Consider the following 20,918-nt stretch of genomic DNA (forward strand, 5'->3'; position numbering starts at 1 on the left):
TTTTAAGTACATACACACTTGTGTTTCTATCAACAGATTGTACATGAATATAAATCCATGCAGTGCCCACATCATGGTACATGAACACGTGGTTTACACATAAAAAAGTATTTACTAATTGATTCTGAGCACATACCTATAGGCTATTTATAATTGACAGGTGCATATAAAACAGTTGAAGGCCTGACATTCACTTCCAGTGTCGTATCCAGTATTTTTTATAAAAAAAAGGGGGGGAGGCTGCTCCATATGTATAAAAACCAAATGTTCCCATGAAAGGGTGGCCCTGACATTCTGGTTGTACCTATTTTTATAAATAGTCGTGTCCATGAACCAATCCCAGCAAAACTTACTAATACCATTGTCTATAGGAGATTTTATTTCTTGTCGAGTTTCTATAATGATTTTCCATGTATCGCTGTTTATACTTTATATGCAATTTTATATGCATTTAAATGTTTGTCTTCAATTACAGGTTTATTCTGTTATTGCTCTGTTTGTGCATGATTTGGTGATTCATATATATAGCATGTTTTGCTTATGTATATTTACTTTAAATTATATATATTATCTTTAACTGTTAAAACCTGATTTGACCTTTTCTCGGTAGATTGTTCTGTGGTTAATTATAAACTTTTACACATCTATTTATTTTTTAAAGGATTTTCCCCAAAGAAAATGATCTGTGGTAATCAACTGGTCGTCTATGAATTTCTTTAATTTGATGATATTACACCTGGTGTTTCGGATATCATTTAGGTCAAGTTCGACCAAGGCCGTTCATCCTTGTCAGGTGCCCTGGCCTAATTTATTTTTATTTACTATAACATTTGATCATAATTACTTTTTAATTGTTATCAATATGTTTCTATCGTGTAATGTATCAAATGCAGTTACATTTTGGGGGCACTACACCTGGTGAATCTGTAATACACTTATAGTTTAATGTCCATTCTTTATTTAATTACTTTATAATTTTGCCGAGATCAAGTACTCCTTCACATTCTTGTGTTTACGATAAGCAATGATAGGCGGTCTTGGAAATAGATGTTTAGCGGTCTCGTCATCTTCAATCAAATGCCAGTGTTTTCTTATTCGTCTTCCCAACTGCTTAAATAAAGGATTAAATTTTGTTGCTATGACTAGTGGTGGACTTTTCTGTTTGTTTTTTGTTTTATAACATAATGTGTTTTGCCTACTTTTTCGTAGTCCTGTATTAACTAGTGGATTAATTTCATTTTCCTTGTGTCCCCTGAGTATAAGCTTGTGTTTAAATAGTTTGATTTGTGTGTCGAGGTCATCTTTGTTATTACATGATCGAATGAACCGTGTAACTTCGCCAATTTTAAATCCCTTAATTAAATACAGAGGCGGGATGAGCTGATGATTTATCTAAATATTGGAAGTTATCCGTAGGTTTGCGATATAATTTGATATCTAATATTTGTTCCGTTTAATTTGTCATTTGTTTTCCACATATGTCTTTCCTGTAAATTTCTCCTTTCTATTGTACTTTACCAAAATTAAAAGGGATATGTAAATAGTATCATATTAAAAGTAATGTATCGTATTTAATCACAACTATGGATTTGGAAACACAACATTTTCAACAATTGTACTTGTATCATCCTGATTATACCCTTTTTATATTTTCTTAAAAAAAATAAGTTAAGGAAACTATGATTTTGAAACAGGTAACAAAAAATTATGAGGGAAAGACTACAAGCCTAGAAAAGAGTTAACACTACAAATGCAAGAAAAGAACATGTAGAAATTGAAATTAACGAGCAAATTTTAACAGCAAAAACATCCAAGATGTCTGGTAAAAATTATTTGATAAACTCGATGCATTTTCATATTGTAAACTGTAAAATAAAAAACATCTTACATCTGATTGTGATTTTTTTTTATTTAGATGCATATATTTTTTTCAGGGTCCTCCATAATTCTTTGATGGCCAAACTGAATATCAGCTGGAAAAATGGCAAAATTTCATTTGGTGCCTCAAAGTTGTTCACAATAATTCTTGGTAAGTTGCATTATTTTAAATTCTATATTAGCAAGTAACTCGCAAAATTCACTGGAAAATAAATTTGAAACTATGTTCATCCTTACCAACTCCAAGACTACATTAATTTTTAATTATCCTCAGTAGCTGTATGAACTTTTATGTGAAATGAATAATTTTTGGCTTTCTGTGTTTTAATTGTTACTATGTTTTTTTATAAACAGATTGCGTCTCAGAGTCCTTTCCTGAGTTGGTTGTAGCAACAGAAACTAGGATGAAGAGTGAAATGTCCAGGTTCCTGAAATATGCCCCTGAAAGGCACGGAGGTGGAGGGAGGAAAGAAAAAAGAAAGAGACAGGATGAGGACATTTCAAATTTCATTCCAGATGCTCAAAATAAATAAATGCTCTATTCATCTTGTTTTTAATGACTTATATTGACTAAATAATTGTATGGCAGGTTAGGTCAAACCAAAGATTTTAAAATTGGTATTTGCCGCTTTTCCGCCAAACATGTAGCATTTAGGAGTGGTTAGCCCAGAATAATGTGTCTGGGTAAGGTGACATGTGTGAACTGTTAGTGAGCTAGTACATTAAAAATCCTGCTCAGCATGTCTGCTCTCATGTTTGTCCTGAATATGCATTTGACTTTCATCCTAATCAAATATTTTAGTAAATGTCCTTCAATCTTCTTTTTCTCTAAAAAGTGTGTGGTCGCCTTTTTTCATGTCGTGACACTAGGAAAATTCAAAAGAAACCAAGAAATTTTGAGGTAATAATTAAATTTCAACCAATCATTTGCAGAGAACAGATATTTCACTAAATATTTTTTCTCACACTGATAAAAAAATGTGAAAATAGCACAAACATTAGAGAAACTAATTATCAACATTCTCAACGTTGTATCAACTATGAATTTTCAACGTTGAATCAACGTTGATGTCTAAACGTTGATGCAACGTTGTATTTTCAACGTTGAAATGACCTTTCATTTTCAACCTATAATTCAACGTTGATTCAACGTTTCAGCATGACGTTGTTTCAACGTTGAAGCAACGTTGATGTGCCCGCTGGGATACTCTTACACCAAATTCAAGATCTATCAAGACATAATTTTTTTATTTGTATTCTGGTTGGGTTGTCTCAGTAAAATATACCCTACATCTATCTTGATTAATTCAAAATAGATATAAAATCTTCAAACAAATTGTAATGCATGAATGATGCAATTTAATTCTGTAAAGCAGAATTTTCAGGATAGTTTTTTAACTAATTTCATGATCAAGATAATATTGCAAAAATATCCCCTTCCTGTAAATTTCATGTATAAGGAAAATGAGAGACAGTAACAAGAAAAACATGAAAATAAAACATTGTAGTCAGATTATGCATTAAAAATCATGAAATTTAAACTCCTCCAATTGAAACCCCTTTATAGTAATTACTGACCTTTAAAAGCATCAGCTTGTTGTTCCACAGTTTCTTTAACCATTTTCCAGAATAACTCTGACACAGACATACTAAGGTTTTGTGTATTTGTTGTACTTGGTTTTAGCACACCATCTCTGTAAAATAAACAAGTGTGCTGATTATTATTGTAATTATATGTCAAACTGGCTTTAAAAGTCACCTCTTTAAAGCAAAATCTGTCTTGTCTACCTCTTCTTGTCCAATAAGAGTTAAATTTATGCATCAAAGGTCACCTCTCTTATATTGCCAGTTTTCCTGGTCCTGAAGATGACCTTTATATACAGGGTTGACTTTAGTTTAGTTCCTTCATGAGTTAAATCAATTGGATTTTGAAAAGATTTATGTTATTTAAAGCCATTTTTCTGTATGTCCAACTTGCAAATGATGTATATTTTATTTGGAGATGTTTTGAAAAATATGCAGTCTGACATTTTTAAATGAAAATAGATTCTATTGAAAGTATACAGAATTTTTGTCATGGAAGTAAAAGTAGTCAGGGCAATAAGGCCCTTATATGGCCCAAATATAAGTGCATATTTTAAAGTTGCCATACATATTCCTTAATTTTTCCTAACTATACTTAGGTACAAGGATGTTTAGAAATTAAAGTTTATTTTCGCATTAAAAGAATAACCAAAGCAACAAACTATGTTAGAATTTGTATCTTTGTCAAATATCCTTGTTTTGAACATCATAACATCAAAATGCATGTGTAATCCATTTATTTTTCTTGATCGTATGCATTTACAAACATTATGTGCAAATTTTAAAATAATTCTCAAAAACTTAATTTTCTTGGTCCAAAAAAGGCCTTAATGCCCCTACTCCTTTCTTCAGGTCAATTCTATAAAATTTAATGTGTGATGGTTATTTGAAGTATAAAACATAACACTGATGTAAAGTTTGGAATTATTTCATTCATTCTGTTATTGCATTTTTCTCCAAGAGCCCGTAGCTATGTAGTTTGTGTTTATGTATGTATTATCGTTGTCGATGTTTTACAAATGTATAGCTATACATGTAGTTAATATATAGACTTTGATAATAAACAAATACTATTAATCAATATGCCTACGTGTATAATAGTGATATATATAAATCTCAACATATCATTTGATCAATGTACAACAATCTGCACGACTAATATTTACTATAATATAGAACTTCTCATCTATACATAAATAGTCAATAAAATTGATAAAGCAAAGTGATGATAGTTGCTCATTATTAATGCTCTTAAACTGACAAGGCTCAAATTTAAAATAGATATTCAATATCTATGCATATATTATATAGCGCTCATAGGTTTGTCTCAATAAAGATTTGCTAAGTTTGCTCATACAGTATCCCAATATTGCTCTCAATAGTATAAATAGGCTCATGTATTTATTTCTCATTGTTGCAATAAAGAATACACAAAAAGTAAACTTATCTTTAAAGGCCTTGCAGGTTCTTGTTACTTCTACCCAATCTGCTGGTTTTTTCAAAATGGCTGCGGGGGACGCGGCCTGATAAATTATTCTAATATTGTGTCAGATTAAATATTCCTGGTTTTGCTACGTTAATATTATAGACGAATATGCTACAAACGGTTTAAAAAAGGTTACTCCAAATCAAATAATTGAAATATAATTACCTTTCTGTGTATAATTGCGTGAATTGATTTTCTCTCGTGTTTCTTCAAGCTCGCTCTTGCCCTCTTGATGAATGCGCATTCGTGGTATTCATCCGCAACAACTATTTTTCGGTACGTCATTGATATTGAAGATTGTTTGATTAATATACTAATATTTCTAACGACAAAACATTTTCATATTATTAATTTGCATTTAAAAAAAAAAAAATCTGAGTATCCATTGAAAACATGAATTTAAAAGAAGCGATAAGGAATTTTATTTTGCACTATATAATGTCCGCGGGTCTATAATTTTTATAGGTCGGTTATCATTCCAAAACTAATTATATATGCATATATATGCAAATTAGGCGGAAATTTAGGCGATGGCAATACACCCGAGGCCCTCACGGTCCTCTGATGTAAAAATTACCCATAGAAAGTATGTTGCTTGTGTGAGATTATGGCAGCTACTTCCTACCATCAAATGGAATTAGTAAGTGTAAGTAAAGCATGAATTTTTTCCTTGAAACTACTTGAAGTGAAAAAAACTTCATGATATGATGAATAATTTCAAAATAGATAGCAATTTCATTCGAAAGTCACATATCAATGTAAATAAGATGATTATGTCATATCAATTTTTTGATTTATCAATCTGAAAATGCATGCTAAATTGTCTTTGCACATAGATATGGATGTTTTGGGTCCTACTTAATAACCCTTAACCTTACTAAGGCAAACTATAGCGATATCTTCTACATACAAATAATGTGAAAATCCCATTTGTACTTACTTGAATAATTTAGATTTTTGGAAGAGGTCCGAGTACACAGTTATTTCGTAGTGCATTTCTTTTAGACAATAAATGAAAATTAAAAAAATCCCACCTGCGCTTTCCCAATAATATTTTTACAGTGTGTTGTACTACTTTTGGGACAAATTATATCAAAATTATAGAAAACTTCATCGGCTCTAACTCAAAATATGGACAATTTCATGTTAAGGGGGTCTTCAAATCTTTTGACAGCTTCCGAAGTGCTAATTTTTAACCTTTTTCAGCTGGACCAAATCACTACTTAACTTTAAAATTCATGACCCAAATTTTTTTACAGTGTCATTTCACCCCCTTACTTACTATTTGAGTCATAAAACATGGAGAAATAAATTTGGAAGGGGTATAAAAAAAATCGACAAGTAACACACTGTCCACACTAGGGACTATATTCGTGGACAACGAAAATCAAAGGACGATAACTGTGTACCCGGACCTATTAGGGTAGAAAAAGTTGACCAATCTTAATGAAACTTGGTATGACCAAAGCTTATTAAATTATAAGACTGCTTACAAAGTTTCATGGCAATAGGATTTATATTATAGACAATATGACTAATTCTATATTCAACTTTGCGTGTTAAATTTAGACGTTAAAATTGAAAATTTTCAACTATCAACATTTGGGGCTTAAAAAATTAAAATATTGCCAAAAAATACTTTTGAAATGCCTTAATATATAATATATTATGTATTAAAAGCAATAGAGTACTCATTTGATTTATCAGACTTATCATAATTATTAAAAAGTCAAATTTATATGAGCCTGTGGCTAAAAATGGAGGTTTTCCAATGAAGGGGGGCCTTACATGAAGATGTAATATTTTCCAGCAATTTTAAATTTGTAAAGCTTTTTGGTTATAAATAATCCTTACATATGTATTTAATGTACTTTAAATGGAAAGAAAACTTACAAATAACATATCACATTAGTTTAAAAGGGTCTTAGGCCAAGTAAGACTGAAAATAATTTAGGGTCAATTTAGGCCGCATCACATATTTACATTTAAAAATGCATATTGAAGCTATAGGAAATAAAAATTTGTGTCTTTTCTATCATTTCTACACTCAGGTGACATGATACAATAAATCTGAGCACAAAAAGACTCTTGCATTCAACTTTTTTTGCAGACAGTATGGTCTGACACAAAGATTTTTCACTTTTTAGTGAAAAACATGCATGCAATTTTAGTCTCAACAGGCTTATATTTGAACCACTTGCTATCCTACAGAAGAAAAGAAAGATATTATGTGACATAAAACAGGTACAAAAGACATTGTTAAGTGCTTTTTATATAAATTTAGTGAGGTCTTTATACTGGACTTCAACTTTTATGTTCCAAGCTCCTCACATTTAACTTGATCCAAACAGGGCGTTAGACGAGGATCATATATACAACACATTTTGCACATATTGTCCAAGATAATCTTCTTTTCTGTAGATTCAGAGTTCACAAATGAGTAATACAACTGGATTGAAGCATAGAAACACAAATATTGACACATAAAAACCTGTCAGATAGAAAGTCAGAATGCCACTTATGCATCAAAATTGAAAAAGCTATGAAATGCTTATTTTGACCATAAAATGCCAAAATTGGTCATTTTTGCAGAAATTCTATCAAATAAAAGTTTAAATCCTTTAGTTTTATGCTATTTGATAAATTGACACCATCAAATCATTCAGGGAAGTTGCCAAAGTACAGATTCTATATTTCCTGATTTCACCTCTTAGGTCCGAGTACACAGTTATTTCGTAGTGCATTTCTTTTAGACAATAAATGAAAATTAAAAAAATCCCACCTGCGCTTTCCCAATAATATTTTTACAGTGTGTTGTACTACTTTTGGGACAAATTATATCAAAATTATAGAAAACTTCATCGGCTCTAACTCAAAATATGGACAATTTCATGTTAAGGGGTCTTCAAATCTTTTGACAGCTTCCGAAGTGCTAATTTTTAACCTTTTTCAGCTGGACCAAATCACTACTTAACTTTAAAATTCATGACCCAAATTTTTTTACAGTGTCATTTCACCCCCTTACTTACTATTTGAGTCATAAAACATGGAGAAATAAATTTGGAAGGGGTATAAAAAAAATCGACAAGTAACACACTGTCCACACTAGGGACTATATTCGTGGACAACGAAAATCAAAGGACGATAACTGTGTACCCGGACCAACTGTTTCTCGTATTCCTTTATAGTCTGTATACTGTCATTACTGTTACCTATAAAAAAGAACCAACCATTTACATAAATAAACTGTTTACACAGAGATATTTCGTGCCTGTCAGCAGATAATTCAGAAGAAGACAATCTGATGGACAGAAACATTGCTATTTAATTCAAAGTTGCAGGACCATAACATAGAGGGCGGCACCTCAACATGATTGTCAAACTGAGATGTACTGAATGTATTGCAACTTTATAGAAAATATTATTGATCTATCACAAATAGTTCCTATCAAACTTTTGCAGAAAACAATTGTTGACGCCAACGAGACAAAAATTAAATATTTGGCAGATCTTTTTAAATGGCTTTTAGAAATTTCAATCAATTTGAAGTTATCAAACTTTTATAAATCATGCTAATATCCTTGATACTATTTATTCTGAACAGCATGCATATGAAATTCATCCTCTTCAATTCACAGATCTATCTCAACAAATTTCATCAAACCAAAATTATTTGTCTACAGTAGGGCAAGTGAAAGATTCAATTTTTGTGTGTTTTCTTATAGTCTTTGAGTCATCAGCCATATTTCTTATTGTTGCACATTTTGTAAAATTTGGAATGAAAAGGCCATATCTAAAAGAAAACTTGTGGTTGTCTTTTGTTACTGTATGTTATATCTGTTTTTTTGTTTCTTGTTTTGTACATAAATCAGGACGTTGGTCTTCTTTTTAGCTTGCAATGAGGTATGGGTTTTGCTCATTGTTGAAGGCAATACTGTGACCTGTAGTTGCTAACATCTACATCAGTTGGTCTCTGGTGGATGATTGCTTATTGGCAATAATACATCTTTTATTTTTATATTGCTCTTTTGGACACATCATAGCTTTAAAATAAATTCAATATAATTTTAAAATAAACTTACCCTTTCCAGTAACTACTGCAAAATAAGCCAACGCATTCATAGGGAACAATTGTCCTGCCAGTATTTGTTTAATCTGCAAAAAGTCAAACACGGTACTAATTATCAACATGAATACTACTGTGGATTCATTATCCCTCGTTGGATACTAATTTTCATGGATTTTACTGGTAAATGCAATCCACAAATATAAATGTTTAACAAATGCAAAAATTGGGAAACCAACCTAATCAAGTATTAAAAAAATGCATTTTTTTCTTAATCCAAAAAAATTGGTAACCACGAAAGTTATTGACTCACAGTATATATTTTTGCTTCCCTAAATAATCATACTCAATGGTCCAAATAATCATACTCAATGGTTCAAAATAATCATACTCAATGGTTCAAAATAATCATACTCAATGGTTCAAAATAATCATACTCAATGGTCCAAAATAATCATACTCAATGGTTCAAAATAATTTTGAAGCAAAACAACTAAACATGGTAAATACAAAGAATAAAAATATTATGTTTGACATCTGAACAAAGGCTGTCATTATGAAAATCATGTGTCTTACCCTTTCTGGCTTAACTAAGTTATTTTCCACCATATCAGCCTGTACGTTTTCCTTGTGGATCTGTCTCTCTCACAATGTCAGTAACATTACTTCTAGCAGCATCTAAAGACCCAGCTGTAAATGTAAGAAAAATCCTACAATATCTGTAACTTTTGATTAATTACCCAAAGCAATAGAATTTATGTGCAGCAGTGGCAGGGCAAATACCTTAAGTTTGAAAATCAAATACTAATGTCTGTCTCAAATGCAGTTTCAGTTGAGTAGTAAAGCCCAGCCAGCAAAATTATAATTTGTTGGAATCAAATCCTAAACAGATACTGGAAGCTCTTGAAATAAGTAATTGTACTATAAAAGATATAATTTGGTAGGGTTTTTGTTGCTCAGTCTTTAGTTTATTATGTTGTGTTTGTATACTGTTGTTTGTGTTTTGGTCTATTTTCGTTTTTTGCCATGGCGATGTCAGTTTATTGTCAACTTTTGAGTTTGAATGTCCCGAGTGTCCCTTTGGTATCTTTCGCCTCTCTGTTAAAGGAGATTTAAAAACTTTAAACATTGAAATGAATTAAAATTGAGGGAAATACAATTGGCAAATTTGATGTATTGATATAATGGAAAAACACGATGTCAAGCTAGGCCAAGGAAAAACATTCTAAAAGTGCAGATGTGTTAGTAAACACATAATTAACAATTGAAACATGTTGTAACTATTCTAGAAAAAAATAGATTTCTGATAAATGTATATCGTTTAATAATAAGAAATTTTACAAAAAACGGAGCAATATTTTGAGTGACTTTGAAGAACTCATAACAATTGCAGAGATTTTACAAAATCACAAAAACTGCCTGTGATTTTACAAAATCTCAAAATATTATTGGATTTTGTAAAAAAAACTCACTGTAACATACACACAGTACTAATGTTTTCCATATATATAATGACCATACCTTGTATACACAGAATAATGGCATTAGGATTTTCTATATAGGTCCTCACCATGTCTTTGGTATCTTCTCTTGTGTCTTTTGCCATAACAGAAGTCTCAGTCTGAAGGAAAACAAGCATATAAAATAAAGAATAATTGAATATGAATAATATACACACACAAGAGGTTGAACAGAGGCTTCAACAATATAACATTTATATCATTATCACGGCTGCCAGTTTTTATTGGTGGAGGAATCTTTAACCTTCTGCAGGACAGCAGAAAATCCTTGTTGAGAATATTCTATGTTTTCAATCATGTTGCTTCACTCTCTGACTCTTCAAATCTTTCAATCTATCTTATACATGTATTGTCTTAATTTTACATGAACATTAGACTTAACGTATTGAATGAGCATAACAAGTTTAACTACAGTTGTCTCGCACTCGGTTGACTAAAAATTTTGGATGAGTCAAAGTTTTCTCGTGGTCCTGACCTTTGTTCCATATAAATATATGTACTTCGACTCCTAATGTGTGGAAATTGGATGAGTCAAAATTTCGATTGACTAGAACTAAATTTACAGTCCCAATGTTAACAAAAGCATTCAAAATTCATTATTTATCTCGAAATAATACACAAATGTCAAAACATGACCTTGGGGATTTAAATTGATTGAAGAGTTAACCTGACAATACATGTGTAATTAAATTTCTGGTCACTGACCACAGACCATAACGTACAAATACATCGATCTGAGACCAGAATATCGATCATCTACCCATATTCATCCGGATTTATTTTAGCCTTACCAAGCTAAGCAAGAGTTGTGTCCCTTGGTTTGTCAAACTTCCAGTTTTTGTTTGAGTCCAACTACGGGCATCTTGAAATATTTCTTTGCTCCGACTGACTTTCAGATAACGAGAGTCGACTGTAATAACATTTACTTTATCTTTTCAACAACCAAGCATACAAATAGCCTTCCAAAATACAATGAATCTTTCATTTCAAATTAACATAATGGCTACTTACAGAGATAATCCCAGGTAAGTCAACTAGTACCATTCTCTGTATACCTGGACCTTTCACTGTCATTGATATACACTGAAAAATATTGATAAGGCCATTTATAAGTTTCAGGGGATCGCATCCAACTGTTTAGATTTTGGGTGTGGGCAAATATTGTATCTTTATGTTTTGCTAAATATTAGCTAAGTTTTTAAAGGGGTAGCTTCATAGAAAAAAAATATATATATATAGCATTCAGAAAATTAATTTATACAGAATAACAAACAAACCTATCACGAAGTTCTTCAAAAAATTTACCAAAAAATGAAAAAAAGAACAATTTCCAAAATATCACTCCTCATTAATATAAAGTCTGTAAAAAATCTATAAAACTTACCTTGAATAATATTCAAAATATCTAATAATAAGCAGTAAATTTCAAACTATATCTATATATAATATCTTCTCTAAATTAGATTGGGTACTATATCTATTTTTTCCATTACTCTTCTTACAATTTCTTTTAATTGTGCAATACAGCTCTGCATTTGGATTGTGATTATATATTTGACATAGCATAGTTTCTGACACAGAATGCATGTGGTCTAAGAACTTAAAAATTTGAAATTGGACATTTATCTAATATGGTCCAATATCCAAAATCAGCATATCAAAGAATACCAATAATTCAACTTTTGATGAAATCTTAGAAAAGTATTGTTTCTGGCCCCATTTTCCAAAACAGTTAGGGCCATAACACCCAAAATCAATCAAAAGCTTCCTTTTTTGCTATGGAAGCCTGTGGTACAATTTCATAGAGATCCATAGACTTATATTCAAGTTATTGTCCGGAAACCAGAAAATCCTTTTTTTTTGCCCCTAATTCCTAAACAGTTTGTGCCATAACCCCCAAAATCAATCCCAATCTTCCTTTTGTGATATGGAACCTTGTGGTAAAATTTATGATAGAGATTCATACACTTATTCACAAGCTACTGTCTGGAAACCAAATGTCTTCGCATGACGATGACGCTGACAACGTCATAACATTATACGACCACAAAATTGGGGTCATATAAAAAGGCTCACAAAATGTTTGACTAAAAAAAGACCATAGGAAGTGATTATCACTGTGTATCACCTAAGTATAAGTAAATATCAGGATTGTATTATCTTGATGAAGGATTAAATTCTTAAGCTTATTGTTAAAAGAATTTCCAATATCAGTCACAACAAGAAACACCAATACAAAGTCTGTTTATCTGGTATACCGGTAGGTAATTCAAATTTTCAAAATGTTTTATTGTTATCTAGTCCCTCACATGAACATATATTGACTATAAATTTTTGTATAAAAATACAAACCTAACCAAATAAACAACTACTAAAAAATGTACAGTATCCTGTCCAAAAAGGAAAGATCGCTGACTGAATGTCCAAACATAAGTAGAATACATATATTTAACCTACCTCCTTCCTGACAGTTTGTCCTTCCTGAACACTTTTTTTCATTTACTTTTCTACTTCACTGCGTAATTCTGCCAACTGTCAAAGAAAAATAAATTTAAGTATTATGCAATGACCAATTGGAACAAAAGAAGTTGCATGTGTTGTCATGCTAGGCATACCCAATTTATAATTCAAGTTTTCGTAAGTAGGTTTCTGTCACATCTGAAAAGCGTTCACTCATTACAACTCATCACTTTTAAGTTATTCTGTGTAGTAATTTCTGATAAAACTTAAAAGTGTGACAAAAATATCTGTTTTTATTCAAAATATTGAAAGATTCAAAGTATCTTCAAACAGGAAGTAGGTTTCTAACACAAATGTAGAGTGTAAACCATTACAACTCATTACGGTCAAGCTGCTGATCAAGTATGAAGTAATCCTGAAAAGTTGTAAAAAAATTATTTCAAATTATCTTAATTATTTAATACAATTCAGTTAATTTTTTATATTATGTTAAATTAAAAATTAAATTCTCTGTCTACTTACTTCTGATATTCTTTAGCGAGATCATATTCTGTGTTACCGTCTTTAAATCCTGCTATATGGTATGGTCCTTCACTCAAAGTAACTTTACCTGGAGCTCGTGTCATCATTTCTCCTGATCCTCTGTGGAAAATAAAGACAATTGAAAGGATAATTTTACTACACAATACTACAAAATGGGAAATTTTTAGAACGAGATTATTTCATACTTACATTTTGCGATTTAGATAAAATCATGAAAATATTCGCTTGAATATATTTTTTCTGGAAGCTAATTTCAAAATTTTAGACAAGGAAAACACAAAATTAGAACCACTCAAAAAGATTTTTGCTCCTGTCCTAAGTCAGGTGCCTGTTGTTCAGTGGTTGTCGTTTGTTGGTGTGGTTCATTGGTGTTTATTGTTTCTCGTTTTTTATATAGATTAGACCATTGGTTTTCCTGTTTGAATTGTTTTACACTAGTCATTTTGGGGCCCTTTATAGCTTGCTGTTCGGTCTGAGCCAAGGCTCTGTGTTGAAGGCCGTACTTTGACCTATAATTGTAAACTTTTTATACATTGTGACTTGGATGGAGAGTTGTCTCATTGGCACTCATACCAAATCTTCTTATTTATATTGTTATTATTGCGAACCAAGGCTTCCAAAACGGTCATATATTCCGGACATTTGTATTATGTCCAGTAAAAGTCCGGCTGGGCAAAGCATGAAACGGACATCTACTTTTTAGTTTTAAAGGCTTTCTTAAGCTGTTAAGAGACAGTCATTTTAACATAATTCGAGATCTTTTTGACCCAACCTTTTGCCTTTAACAGCCACACATTTCCGGTCATAAAAGTGACATGATCATTAAGTACTATCAAAACAACCCCTACTTTAATACCTTCTCATTTTAATCAAGGCTAATTAGTTGTCGAACAGCTGAAATTTACCTGTTCAGGTGACATGTAAACTATTTTGAACCAGACATTGATCGGTCTATTCAAAATTATTTTCTTACATTTCAGCGGTTTGCATCTAATTAATTTAGTCAAAAAGATTTAAATTATCAGAAATACGTTTACAAATATGATTTGATGAAAAAATTAAAAAGGTGAAAATGAAAAATCATCATAACCACGTTGTTTGAACCAGAGACATGTTTGAACTAGTACACTAGTGCGCATGTGCGCAGGTGTGAAATTTAATTATGCAGCCTAATTTCTTCAAAAAATGCTTAAATTGTCATTGATACCTTTTTCTCACGTTTATTTTGAATATTTTCTTGAAGAAATAACGTAGAAAGAGCTACTTACACTCATTCATGCTTTGCAAACGTACACGGAATTTACATATCCGTCTCTGGTCCATGTTTTACCATTGTCAAGATAACATCCAGTTTAAAAACGAAAGTAAAGTTTTTGACAACGTTATTTTGCACAAATAAAGAGTCTAAGGCAGATATAAGTTGAATCAAAGAAAGTTTAATATTGTTTTTTTTTAATGTCAATCATTGGGATGTCCAACTCAGCAACTGATTACCATAATTGCTTTTTGTTTATTTAGTCTTAAGGGATTAAACTCGGGATAATATATAAAATGTCCGGCTGGCTAAAAATAATTTTGGAAGCCCTGTTGCGAACCAAATGAAACTTTTCCATAAATTCATATCCTATTGGTCGGTCAATCTATTTAAACTTTTGTCAGTTCTATTGTCCCATTGAATAAATACAATAGCTTTTGTTCTCTGTGTAGTTTATTCACTGGGACCATTAAATTTCTTCAAAGAGAAATCCATCACTCTTTGATTAATTTACCTGAGTAAAAAAATTATCTTCTAAATAGATGAAAATACATTTTGTAAGAATTATATCTATTCTTATTTTTTATTTTAAATATTTGGTAGAAGATACATTTATATAAACAGTAATAGTGTATACATTGTCACTTGGCTGTCACTATTTAATTTACAGGTAAGCTTTTTGTAAAAGCTATATTTTCTATAAAATTATTGACATTTATGGCGCTAAATATATTTGCCGTCTTTGCCGCCCGTCTTTATGACGTTAAGTTTTACTATGACGATGTTATTTTAATTTGATTACGGCAGTTTATTATTAGATTGTATTTGGACACACAAGATTTTATAAGAGAGCATAATTGGTAAGCATATTAGCATTTATTTCTTTAGAAAGAATTGTAACTATGTTCCGTAAATGAAATATATTCATTTTTGATTTAATCTTTTGTGCAAACTTTGTACTTTATTAGAAAACATGTTTCTTTATCTTTTATTATGATTGAGAAGTAATTAATGCACTGTTTATTCTTTTTATGATTAAAGGAATTTAGTTTTACTGTTATTTATGATTTATAATTTATGTATTTAAAGAGAATCATATTGTATACATCGTATTCAACATAATTAAAGAACTGATTTGATACACATACTTGACTTAGTTTTTGATTTACTGTGTGGATCAAACATGTTTCAAATGAAATAAACTGCTTCCCTGAGCGCAGCTGGATACGCCCACAGAGGTCCAACCCTGAACAGTTGGGGCAAAAATGGACACAATATTCAAGCTTGATACAGGTCTGAATTTGGATTGTAATTAAATATTTGACATATTATAGGTTTCTGAATAAATGTAGTCAAAGAACTTGAAGTTGGTTATATGAATTGAATTTATATTCAATTAAAGATTTCTTGCTGTTGTGCAATACACTATGCTGTTGCGCAATACTTAGTAAATCTGTTGTCAGACTATAAACAAATAAAATTTATAAAATTCTAAAGGGAGCTTACATCAATAGATATAATCAATTCACCAAAGTTTCATAAGAATTGCTGAAAGCATTTTTGAGTTATCCCATAACTCGGAAATGTAAAATCTAAAATTTATAAAATTCTAAAGGGAGCTTACGTCAATAGATATCAACAATTCATTTAAGTTTCATGAGAACTGCTGAAAGCATTTTTGAGTTATTGTCCAAAAACTGAAAAATCCACCTTTTTTTTATGAATAAAACCCAGTAACTTGGAAACGTAAAATCTAAAATTTATAAAGATCAAAAGGGAGATCATGTCAATAGATATAAACAATTAACCAAATTTTCTTGCAAGTTGGTGAAAGCATTCTTGAGTTATTGTCCGAAAACTGGAAAATCCCCCTTTTTTTAATGAATAAAACCCCATAACTCAGAAACGTAAAATCTAAAATTTATAAAAAATGAAAGGGAGCTCACGTCAATAGATATAAACAATTCACCAAAGTTTTATGCAAATTGGTTAAGGAGTTTTTGAGTTAATGTCCGACATGTTGACGACGGACAGACGGACGGACAGAGGTATACCATAATACGTCCCGTAAACGGGCGTATAAAAACTGCATGTGATTTTGAATTTATTCAATATCAATAATATATTTTCCGTCTGTTCATTATAAACACTGATTTAATCATAAAAAGTTGAATTTCTGACAAAAATTTTAGCATTGTTCATATTGAAATTTACATTTTTTTGTTTTTGTTTAGTTATAGAACACATTTAAGAAGGCCTTAATTTAAACATCATCGTTTTCCAGTTTTTATTTGTCAAACACAAGAAAAAAACAAATTTAAAAAGGAACAATGGTTAAAAATTTTGTCAGAAATTGGCTTTCATTAATATTTGAATCACTCTTTACATTCAACAGATTAAAAATATGTTATTGATATGGAATAAAAACAACAGCACAAGCAGTTTTGTGAGCGTAAAACATGGAATTTCATCTTTTAGAAAATATTTTTTTTTACTCAGGTAAATTGATCAATGAGTGATGAATTTCTCTTAAATGAAATTAAAGGTCCCAGTGAATAAACTACACAGAGAACAATAGCTATTGTATTTATTCAATGGGACAATAGAACTGACAAAAGTTTAAATAGATTGACCAATAGGGTACAATTCTGTGGCAAAGTTTCATTTGGTTCGCAATAAAATCACGAAATTTTAACTCCAAAAAAAACCTGTGAAATTAATCCTCTCTGATTTAGTTTTTTGGTGGAATAACACATCATCAGAACAATAAAGAGCTCTGATTGGATTATAAGATACAGAAATTTTCTATTTACCTTGGAAATATTCTTGCACCAGCTATCATTTCTAAAGTACTTGTTTTCCCAGAACTCTGGTCTCCTACAACTACAACCTGTAAACAGAATTTTACACTACAAACAACCTTTCAATCATATAAAGAGGGGCCTAGTTGGCTAAAAGGTCTAAATAGTTCATCTACTGTTTCACTAGCCTGTCAACACTGAAGTTGTGAGTTCAAAACTTGCACGTGGCAGGTGTGTTCAACTCCAATCTTTAATGAAGGATTGTCAATTTTCCTGTCGAAATTTAATGGTTCTCTCCAGCCACTCTGGCTTCCTTTACTAATAAAAACTGACCGCCACAATATAGCCAATAGTGCTGAAAGTGGTGTTAAACATCAATAATCAATCAATCAATCAATCAGTTTGTAAATGTGTTTCGTTTATCCGATTTTGATAACAATAATTTATTTGATTTCAACTCGTCTTTAATGATTCAGAACAGACTAACATGGTTAGAAAGTGCATCATAAGCCTTATAAGGCTGGCTGACTATTTTGTATTTGTAAATTTGTATTAATAAGTCAGTTCATGTTGCACTATATCCTTTTTCTTCTAAAAAAATCATTTAAATTCAATTGATACCTAAACTGGAGCATAATGAACTCTCTGTCTGTATTATACAGTTAATTCTGTATTTCAAAAACAAATTTATAAAAACAATACACTTACTCCTCACTTTTAAAGTTTTATACTTGTGTGGACTGTTGACCATACATGATTGTCACTAAGAACAGTTGATAGGTTGATTCAATTAACATTAATAGGTTTCTTTTCTTTGCTACACAAGAAAGGTGTTTGTACTGATAATTTAAAAATTCATACAATCATTTAATATGCTTTTAGTTGGTTTTTTTTTTTGCTTCGAGTCATTCTGGATTCGGATTCGAAGTTAAATGAATCCATGTGAACAAATACAGTCACCAGAAACAAATTGTGTTACTTATGTCCCCCTTACAATCAGCAAATTAAAAGGACATTATTGTGCACATTAATCATACCTACCCTAGGTAAGTAATCTTGTGTATTGTATGTGGAATCATATATGCATGTACCTACCCTAAGTAAGTAATCTTGTGTATTGTATGTGGAATCATATCTACATGTACATGTACCTACCCTAGGTAAGTAATCCGGAGTATTGTATGTGGAATCATATCTACATGTACCTACCCTGGTAAGTAATCCTGAGTATTGTATGTGGAATCATATCTACATGTACCTACCCTGGTAAGTAATCCTGAGTATTGTATGTGGAATCATATCTACATGTACCTACCCTAGGTAAGTAATCCTGAGTATTGTATTTGGAATCATATCTACCTACCCTAGGTAAGTAATCTTGTGTATTGTATGTGGAATCATATCTACCTACCCATGGTAAGTAATCTTGTGTATTGTATGTGGAATCATATCTACCTACCCTAGTTAAGTAATCTTGTGTTTTGTATGTGGAATAATATCTACATGTACCTAACCTAGGTAAGTAATCTTGTGTATTGTATGTGGAATCATATCTACCTACCCTAGGTAAGTAATCTTCTGTTTTGTATGTGGAATCATATCTACCTACCCTAGGTAAGTAATCCTGAGTATTGTATGTGGAATCATATCTACCTACCCTAGGTAAGTAATCTTGTGTATTGTATGTGGAATCATATCTACCTACCCTAGGTAAGTAATCTTGTGTTTTGAATGTGGAATTATATCTACATGTACCTACCCTAGGTAAGTAATCTTGTGTATTGTATGTTGAATCATATCCTGATAGTTCATCTAATACATCGGAGTACATATCTATTAAGGACTTCTGCAAAAATAAAGAAAATCACAAAATAAATTTAATTTGACTAAAAAGGTATTTCTGAAAAACAGAGATATGAACACCAAATATTCTGAAATTTCCATATTACAAAGTATGATTAGTATTTTTTTCTCAACTTATTTTTTCTGACTTATATCAATGATTTTATAAAGATAACATCATGGACTTACATAGTTTAATCACTAAAAACTTTTTTTTTTAATTAAGTCCTGAGAACAAAAGCACAAACCATTCCAGGACTAGGATATGAGACACTAAAAGTTTTGTTTTGTTTTTGCAGTTTCAGTTAAAAAATGTCTTTCAAGACAAGGGAGATAACAAAACTTTATATCCAGCATGTTCATATCAAAAGCTATGTACACTGTTGAAGTCTATCCCAAAAATATCAATTAGTTTTTATCTAATTTCCAGACACAAAGTAGTGATTAAAGGAATGATAAGTAGTTATAATTTTACCCTCGATCTAAAATAAGTTGTAAAATTCAATTCAAACTTATTACTTCTCAAACATTAAACAAATAAAATTTTAAAAAATATATGAATGTCTGTAAATGTCTAATGTAGAGTTTATATATCAAAATTGTCTATCTACACCAAAATATATTATATTCACTGTAAAGAATGTAGCTCAAAACTGTTGCAAGAGTAGTTGTTACTTGTGGTTATGCAGTCTTAAGTCTTGTTTGGCTTATTTCGAGGTTCTTAACATCGTGAATTTTTAAATCTAAAAGTTAATGTCAAAACAAAATCTTGAATTTAATTAATAAAATCAATGGCTTAGATAATCTTCAAAACTCATATCATTTCATAACTCTAAGACTTTCATAGTATATTTCAATATAATCTGTGTAAGATATTTAAAAGACAAAGAGCAGTTTAATGCATAACTGTTTCCCTTTTTTACAAAATCAAGAAGGAAATAAGTGCAAACTAGCCAACTTATGCATAGGTAGCAGGTCTGTGTTCACATTCAGAAGATATATACATTTGTACTTTATTTTAAATATGAGGTCTGTTGTGTCATTCACTAGAATAGGAAATTTGAAAAAATTTCTTAACTTACAAATTTAAATGGAACCTGGAAGAAAATGTGATTTAGTCAACTATCTTATCAGTTTATAGTATTTAGGTATTAAAACACATGGAAATGTTGGTGTCAGGAATCGTCTGGAAAATTATAATTGAACAATGTTCTGATTTGATAAATGACAAGCAGAACCATACCTTTACTTATATTTCATTGAACATTCATGCATGTCTGAGTTCTTTTACTAAGTATTTTTCAATTTTATGTTGTTTTTAAAAGGTTCAATTTCCTTTTGATAGCATACAATTTCTGCTTAACTTATTTGCCTCTCGTTTGGTTGAAATATTATGCCCTTGCTTTGTCCTTCAAACTCAACATCTGCAAACTTTACAATCAATGTTATTTTAAACGTCTTTTCTCCTTTCAGTGTGTGGAAA

At 30.8% G+C, this 20,918-nt stretch overlaps 1 pseudogene; it reads right to left on the reverse strand.

The window, feature by feature from the left end:
• Positions 1-20,918, reverse strand: part of LOC127708401 (dynamin-like 120 kDa protein, mitochondrial) — a 55,137-nt pseudogene that overhangs the window by 24,515 nt on the left and 9,704 nt on the right.

Source organism: Mytilus californianus, unplaced genomic scaffold (genome assembly GCF_021869535.1).
Source record: "Mytilus californianus isolate M0D057914Y unplaced genomic scaffold, xbMytCali1.0.p SCAF_7, whole genome shotgun sequence".
NCBI classification, from domain to species: Eukaryota; Metazoa; Mollusca; class Bivalvia; order Mytilida; family Mytilidae; genus Mytilus; species Mytilus californianus.